We start from the raw sequence: 8177 nt of genomic DNA, 5'->3' as shown, positions 1-8177 counted from the left end.
CAGTGTCACTGGCCCTCATATGTGGGATCCAAACCGGGGCCCTCTGGCGTCCCAAGCCAGTTCTTAACCATTGCGCCACTCGGCCGGCCCCTCAATCAGTTTTAAGGAGGTATGTATGTATGTAGTCATATCAGCCATAGCTAAGTGGTTAAGGACAATGAGAAAAGTCATTTGGATATGACAAGTTTATTGGCAGAGAAAGATCTCAATTTTCAACAATGCCTTGATATATACATGTGGAATGTGTTTTTTAATTGACAAGGAGATAGATGATTTAAGCCCAGTGTTTTTAAGCTCATGTTTATGCTAGTTGCCACTTCTCAAGAAAAGTATAACCTGAGAAGTTATATTATTAGAAAGTCAGACTGTATTTTGTATTTTAAAAAGATTGGTTTGTTTCTAAAATAGAGACTAGAAAGACTAACAACTCTAGAAAATTGGGCCAGAGAAATAAACAAGACAGTTTACAGGAAAAATGCAAATGTTCTTAACCTCACTCATAATAAGGGAAAAGTAAAGTATATGGAGTTATCACTCTCACCTAAAGATTTGCAAAATTCCAAATCTGATAACATTTTATTGACAAGATTTTGGGTAAATAGGCACTTTCATACATTCCTCATGGTCATTGCAAATTAGTCCTTACGGAGGTCAATTTTGTTACTAACTGGCAAAATTACATATGCATTTATGCTTTGATCTAGCAATCCAGTTTTTAGGAATCTATCCCAAACACTTTAAAAAAATGAAAAGACACATATATGCACAATGTTATTGAAAAATTATTTGTAATAGCAAAAATCAGAAAATTGAAATCAATAAAGGATTGTTTAAAAACATGGTGCATCTATACAATGGATACTATATAGCTATAAAAATAGCAGCTACTACTGTTATAATACATTGTTAAGAAAAGCAAACTAGAGAAAAGTATAATAACGTGTTACTGTTTAAAAAGGGTAGAAACACACACACAGTAGCTGCTTATATTTTAAAAATTGAAGTTTAACCATAATTTTTTAAAAAGCTATACTAATGGGGAGAGAGGAGGAAATAGGTTGGAAGGGACAATTTAGAAGGTAGAATTCTTTGTATATATCATGTTTTGTTGACTTTGGAATCACTTAAATATTTTTACAAAATTATAAAATAAAACAATATTTAAGAAAAAAGATGAAATAAGTGGACCTAAATATATATCCAGTTGTCACCATCACAGCACTATTCATATTACTATAAAATGCAATAATTTGTATTAATACCTTTCTAATGGGATATGTCCTAAAGTAAAAAAAGAATGGCAAAAATCTTTCACTGTGTACAGTAATCATATTGTCGGTGGCACTTTTAGTATTGTTATTCTGAGATTGTAGTGTGGGGTAAAATCCTGTGGGATGAGGCAAGTGAATAATAAGTGATATTCTAATTCTGTCATTCCGTTTGCTGCTGAGGATTGGGATTCTTCTCAAAAGAGAAAGGAGATAGAAATATATGTTCAGTAAAATCTGCATAGTCCTGTTCTTAGAATTATCAGAATAAAGTCAGGATACTTTATTGAAGAAAAATAGACAAATTCTTCGGGGAAAGTATGGGATTAGCCTGCAACATTTTGTCGTGCAAGAAGGCAGTGAAGCTATCGAGGACTACTTAGTATGCTCTCAACTCATGAGCCTGAATATCAATATAGAAAATAGCCCAGACCGAACATCAGTAGCAGTCTGAACATCAATATAGAAAATAATAACTGAGTGGTTAAAACATTGAATATGTTTAAATACATGACCCCAAAATGATAGGAAATAGACAAACACATCATACAAAAAACGAAGCACTAATTGCTCACCATTGGAGGGTGCTAGTGAACTAACTTGTTTTGAAAATTGGTAAATAAACAAAATTCTACTTCCTACTTACCCAATTGTACCTTTGGTAAGTAAATAGTAAACAAGGGATAGTTGATCTTAAAAAAACACATTCCAGTTAATAAGTGAAAAAGAAATGATAGAATTACAATAGAAGTTTGCAACTTCTAACGAATTAACAGAGAAAACGTGTTGGTCAGCTGCTAAAAGTACACAAAGAGACACAACCTTAACTTCCATGCTTTCTGATGGAGGAACAAGCTGCTACCCATAGAGTAGCTTTGCTAAAAAGCATCAGACCTAAATCTGATCAAGCATCTACCAAATCACAGGAAAGAGGACAGAAGATCATGTTGAATGACACTAAATGGATGCCATTGGCATGATTGTTTCTTAAATAAGTTGCGAGGAGCGGGGAAAGGGATAGAGTGAGAAGTACTTAGTAGATATCAACCAATCACAATGTGTGGACCTGATTTGGATCTTGAATCAAAGAAACTTAAAAACTGAAAAAAAAAATTATTGTTTATGACACAACCAGAAATTTGAATACTGACTGGTTATTTAATGATATTAAGGAATTATTGTTAACATTTTAGGTGCAATAATAGTATTTCAGCTATGTTTAACTTTTTTATTGAAATATAATGGACTTGTAACCTATTCGTTTCAGGTATACAACATAATGACAATATTTGTATACATTGCAAATATGTTTAATTTTTAAGAGTCCTCCAAGAGACATCTACTAAACTACTTAAGATGAAATGGCATGTTTGGTATTTGCTTCAAAATACTATAGGGAAGGAGATGGATGGGAATATCAAAGAAACAGGGTTGTCTGTGGATTGTTGGTGATTGGAGCTGAGTAATTGGTGTATGGCAGTTCATTATACTATTTAGTTCAACTCTGTAAGTTGAAGTTTTTTAAATAATAAAAACTAACACCATCACTACCACCATCATCCTGCCAACCTTAAACAATACATACTCACTGAAAACAAGGGACAACATTTAAAAAGTAGAAATAAAGGGGGAGAGACCACCCACAGTTCTCCCACCAGGAGACGTTCATATTTCTGCTACGTACATTTTCTAGCATCATCTGTGAGTAATGGCTATGAGCATGCTGCAATGTAATTTTGATTCCTGTTTCTATCCATTATTTTTCCCCTCATTTCTATAACAAAAGCAACCCCTACATTATACAAAATTATCTGTAGGAGTTTCATAGCCATACATTTGAGGCACTAGAGCCTATTTTTGGTCTTGAAACATCTGGTTTCAGATTCAATTTCATCATTTGCATGCTAGGTGTTTTGGGGGGATATTAATATCTCTGAGTCTCAGGTTCCTTATCTATGTCATTAACAACATATGGAGTTTTAAATGACTGTTAAATAAGATGAAGTACTAATATACGAAATGTTTTACATACTCTCTGGCACATAGATTTACAATGTGATTAGGCAATTGTTTTATTTATTTAATCAATTAAAAACCTTTAAAGATAACATGAAGGCTGACCGTGCCTTTTCAGCTTTCAAGCATGTCTTTTTGATGGGTCTGATGACAACAGAATATTGGGGTTGATTAATGGCTTCATAGTTATTAGCCATGGAATGAATTTTCTTTTATCAAATAAAATCTTATCAAGAGTCCCAATGCATAAAATAAAAGCTGAGACACTTCGGCTGAAGTCGAGGCAAGGGTGGTATCACTTTCATAGTAGGATCCAACACAGCAGATATTGATGGCTAAAGGTCCTTGATAATGCCACATAATTTAAATATCTCTGTTATTTGAGTTATACCTCAGTTATTGCTAGTTTGAATTAATTGAGAACATCAATGAGTGTTATCTAATTGTAGAGGTAATTTCATTTTGGAAGGGTGAATTAAATCTCAGTATCAATTGAATATGTGTTTTGTAATATGTGCCAGTTATTGTACTAGTTGCTACAAAGATCTTCATTTTCAGGAGCTCACAATCTAGAAGAGACAGACAGCCAGGTAAATACAGTATTGCAGAAATTATGATAAATTACAGATATTCACAAGTGATAACATTAGGAAGAAAGTTACTAAGATGAGACCATTTCAAGTAAAGGGAAAAAACTATGTGCAAAGGTTCATGACTTCCAGAACATCACATTTGTCTGTTTTTCTCCAACTTTACTTGTTTCTCAGTTTCTTTTGCTGGTTCATTCTCATATCTCTTATATCAGATAGTTGGAGTTGCTCAGGATTCAGTTTTTATATCTCTTTATATAAGCAGTAATCAGAAGTGCCTGGACGCTTATGGTAACCATTTTGAGCACCTCTTGTAATTGCAGAAGTCAAACGTGACTTGTATTCATCTTTTGTTATCAGTATATATTGAATACTACAATTTTAATAGTCTTTTCCTTTCTTAAAATGTGTATACATTTTTTGGCTATATATATACATATATATGTATATATGTATATATATATATACACACACACATATACATATATATATATTCACTTTCTAGATAAGTTCATTAAATACTATCTGTAAGATAATGACTTCAAAACTTGTAACTACAGCCTAGAACTTTCTCCTAATTTCCAGACTGTGTATCATCTTTATTTGGGCATCTAAAAAGCCTCTCAAATGTAACATGTCCACAATTGTGTACGCTGATCGGCATCCACAAGTCCAAACAAATCCTGAGCCAGCTCTTCTTGGTGTCTTCCCGTCTCAGTTAATGGCAACTCAACTCTAGTTGTTCAGGCTAAAATCCTTGAGATTCCTTCTCTCTCTCTCTCTCTCTCTCTCTCTCTCTCTCTCTCTCTCTCTCTCTCTCTCTCTCTCGCCCCCCACCCCCAACTCCATAACTATCTTTTCAAAATTTCTGTCAGCAATAACTTCAAAATATAGCTGGATTTGACCACTTCTCACCACCTCCATTTCTAACTGGTATTTCTGTTGCCTGCAGGCTATTCTCAACAGAGAAACAGAGAGTCATCCTATTAAAAGATGTCATATCATGTCTTCCCTCTGTTTCAGTGGTTCTCATCTGGGGGTTATATTGCTTTCCTGGGGACATTGGTAATCAATGTGTAGAGATATTTTTGATCATCACAACTGAGGGGGTGTAGGGGGGATGGGAGAAGGTGCTACTAACGTAAACTGGGTAGAGGCCAGGGATGCTTCTAACTATCCTATAATGCTTAGAATGGCCCTGAACAACAAAGAAATATGTCCCAAAATGGCAATAGTGCCTGAGTTGAGAGACCCTAGTCCACTCAAAACCCTAAAATGACTTTACATCTCAACCCTTACAATAGCCTAAAAAGTCCTGAGTTTAACGTGTCTTTCTACCTACCATCCTAAAGCTTATATGACCAATCAGTGAAGCAGCTATTGTCCCACTTTCCTTATTTAATTCCGTGATTTAAATACTAAAGAGGGACTGAAATGCAGTTAAGATTTTACCGGGTTTTATTTGTTTAAAATTTTATTTATGTCCACTAGAGGGAGCGCTTCACCACTAAATAATACTATGTACCACCTTCATTTGCCTGGGCAACCACAGCATTCACTGTGATAACAGCAAGCATTCTCACAGCTACTCTTTGTAACAGAAAGTTTTGTTGTATATAGTATATATATATATATATATATATTTTTTTTTTTTTTATAGTTATAAGTGGGATAGCCCATTTGCAGAAGAAATTGGTTTGCACAATTCCAGAATACTTTTCAATTCAGTCAACCAATTTGCTCACGTAAAACGAATTTTAAAATATGTTTGTTTTGGGGCCAGCCGAGTGGCTCAGTTGGTTAAGAGTTGGCTTAAGAGTGCAAGCTCTGAGCAACAGGGCCATCGGTTCAATTCTCACATGGGTCAGTGAAGCTGCACCCGAGCTGAGCTGCCAACAGGTGGCAGGATGGCTCATCTGGTGTAAAAACAAGACTGCCTGTTGTATGGTGGGCTACGCCCACCCACAACTAAGACTAAATTCGGCACCTTGAGCTGAGCTGCCATCCGGGTGGCTCAATGAATAAGGCACGTGCTCCTAACAACAAGGCTGCTGGCTCGACTCCCGCATCGGATGGTGGCTACGCCCACCCGCAACTAAGATTGAACACGGCACCTTGAGCTTGGAGGCCACGAGCTGCCGTCGGGAAGCCAGATGGCGACTGGCACCCTCCACAAGTAAGAGTGAAGAACAACAACTTGGCTGGTCCCCTTCCCCAATTCCCCAACACTGTTCCCCTCCCCCAATTCCCCAATTTTTTTTTTTAAAAAGTAAAATATGTTTGTTTTGGGTGTGCATTGATTTTGAATTCAGAAGTGTTATTTTTAAAAGAATTGCTTTAAATATTTCTGTGTTGAAGTGCTGTGAACATTCCTTGCTCTCTATAGCCAGTCCTGATGCAGTAGATACATTTGTTTGGTCTTCCTCCTCCTAACTGAGGGAGTTCCTGTACCCACTATGCTCAGAAACAACATAATGGGTCAACAGTCCTAAGTCAGAAGCCCACCGTCTCCAACTAAGCTGTGTCTCCAAGAGGGGTTTAACATGGACACTGCATTATTGCGCTTGTCTATGTCAACAGCAACCCTGGAGTCTGGGGTTGTACAGTATACAATATAGCCTGTGCAGCCATATTGGATGGCCTGAGACTTGGAGTACCCGCTGGGAAGGAATTGACATGCTTTGAGTCAATGTACCACATGCAATGGATGGCTCCTAAATGATCATTTCTTCATAGGTTTTTTTATTTGTGCACATTTCATGTGGCCTAGATTTTTCTTTGAGAGGGTTATCAAGGCCTCCCTTATTCATTAGTAATGGGACAGATCTGCCAGCATATCAGGAACTCATACGGGCTGGCCATTCAGTTTCTAGTAAAAGCCCCTCTTTTTATATTCTTAATCGTCAATGCAGCTAGAAAAATAATTTGTCTCTTGCACATATGACAACCAACCAAACTGCTAGCTACCCCTAGTCATGATGGGGTTTGTGAACTTTCTTTGTGAATAAAATCACTACCTTTTTTTCCCTTTTTTGCATGAATAGCCAACATTATTGAGGCACTGGGCCAAATGTATTACATATACTAGCATTCTGAATAATAAACCCAGCATGTTTCAAGTTATTTCAGGGTATAGTATAGAAGAGTCCCTGAAAATTACTAAATGGAACTGGAAATAATGATGGGTGTGGAAAGGCCATCTGAGGCGCCTGGAGTACAGCTGGAAGGAAAGTGGGGCATTAGGAAAAGTGGCGTTCAGATAGAAATCAACGAACACCAAAGGCCAGTACAATGACTGCATCCAACTTTCATTTATATTGAAATGACTTTATACAAACCTGACTTAGTCTGGGTGATGGCATAACCACCCTATAGCAGGGTGTCTTTATAGTCAAACTAAAAGCCAACATTCGTAATTGGTAAACATATATAGGAGGTCATATATATATAAATATTCACTTCTACATTCTTATTACTTTATATCATTTTTAAGTATCTTTTTTCTAATATAAATTTTATTAATACAAGCTGAAGATTTAAAAATGGCTGCAAGAATTCAGATACTTCTTTCAGAAAGCATTCCCAAGTACCTGTCAAAAGGAATGAAAGGTCTTTTATATGATTTTTCTTTTACATCACCTTGTGATTTCCTTCAACACGGCAGCACTGGCCGAATAGAAGCCACAGTGCAGGCTTCTGATGTCATTGGCCGCCTGCTCCTCTGGTTACCTAGATGGACCCATGATTCCTGATTCTCCATGTCAGTGAAGTAGCCTGATGCCTAAGCTATAAATATCTGTGTGGCTGTGTAGAGTAGAGGGAAAAAAGGGCATTTGTCAGTATTTAATCTCTCCTTTGGGTAAAGAAACATGAGGATGCTGTGATATAAATTATTTTTGAAACATAAAGCACTACACATTTTCTGTGTTCTCTAAATAACTGATCTCAGTCTACCTGTCTCAAAGTACTAGGGGTAAGAAAACATTTTGGGAGCATTTGAAAAGGAGTGCAAAACAAACATTTCAATTAGGAACAGGGCTATGAATTCAGCTTGTGCATACAGATCATTTGTAATAGGACATGAAATTGAAAGTCATGATTGAAATAACAAGCTACAATTGATAGTAGATACCAAAGTGAAATGGGCCACCCTCGGGAACTTGCGAAAAGGAGGTAACTGAAAACCAAGGACACGATTTTTCTTTTTTTTAAGATTTCATTGGGGAATTGGGGGAGGGAACAGACAAGTTGCTGTCCTTTTGTTCTTCAGTCTAGTTGTGGAGGACGTTGCTTCACTGGCCCA

This window comes from Hipposideros armiger, unplaced genomic scaffold (assembly GCF_001890085.2).
Source record: "Hipposideros armiger isolate ML-2016 unplaced genomic scaffold, ASM189008v1 scaffold_274, whole genome shotgun sequence".
Lineage (NCBI taxonomy): Eukaryota > Metazoa > Chordata > Mammalia > Chiroptera > Hipposideridae > Hipposideros > Hipposideros armiger.
This window is presented reverse-complemented; position numbering follows the sequence as displayed.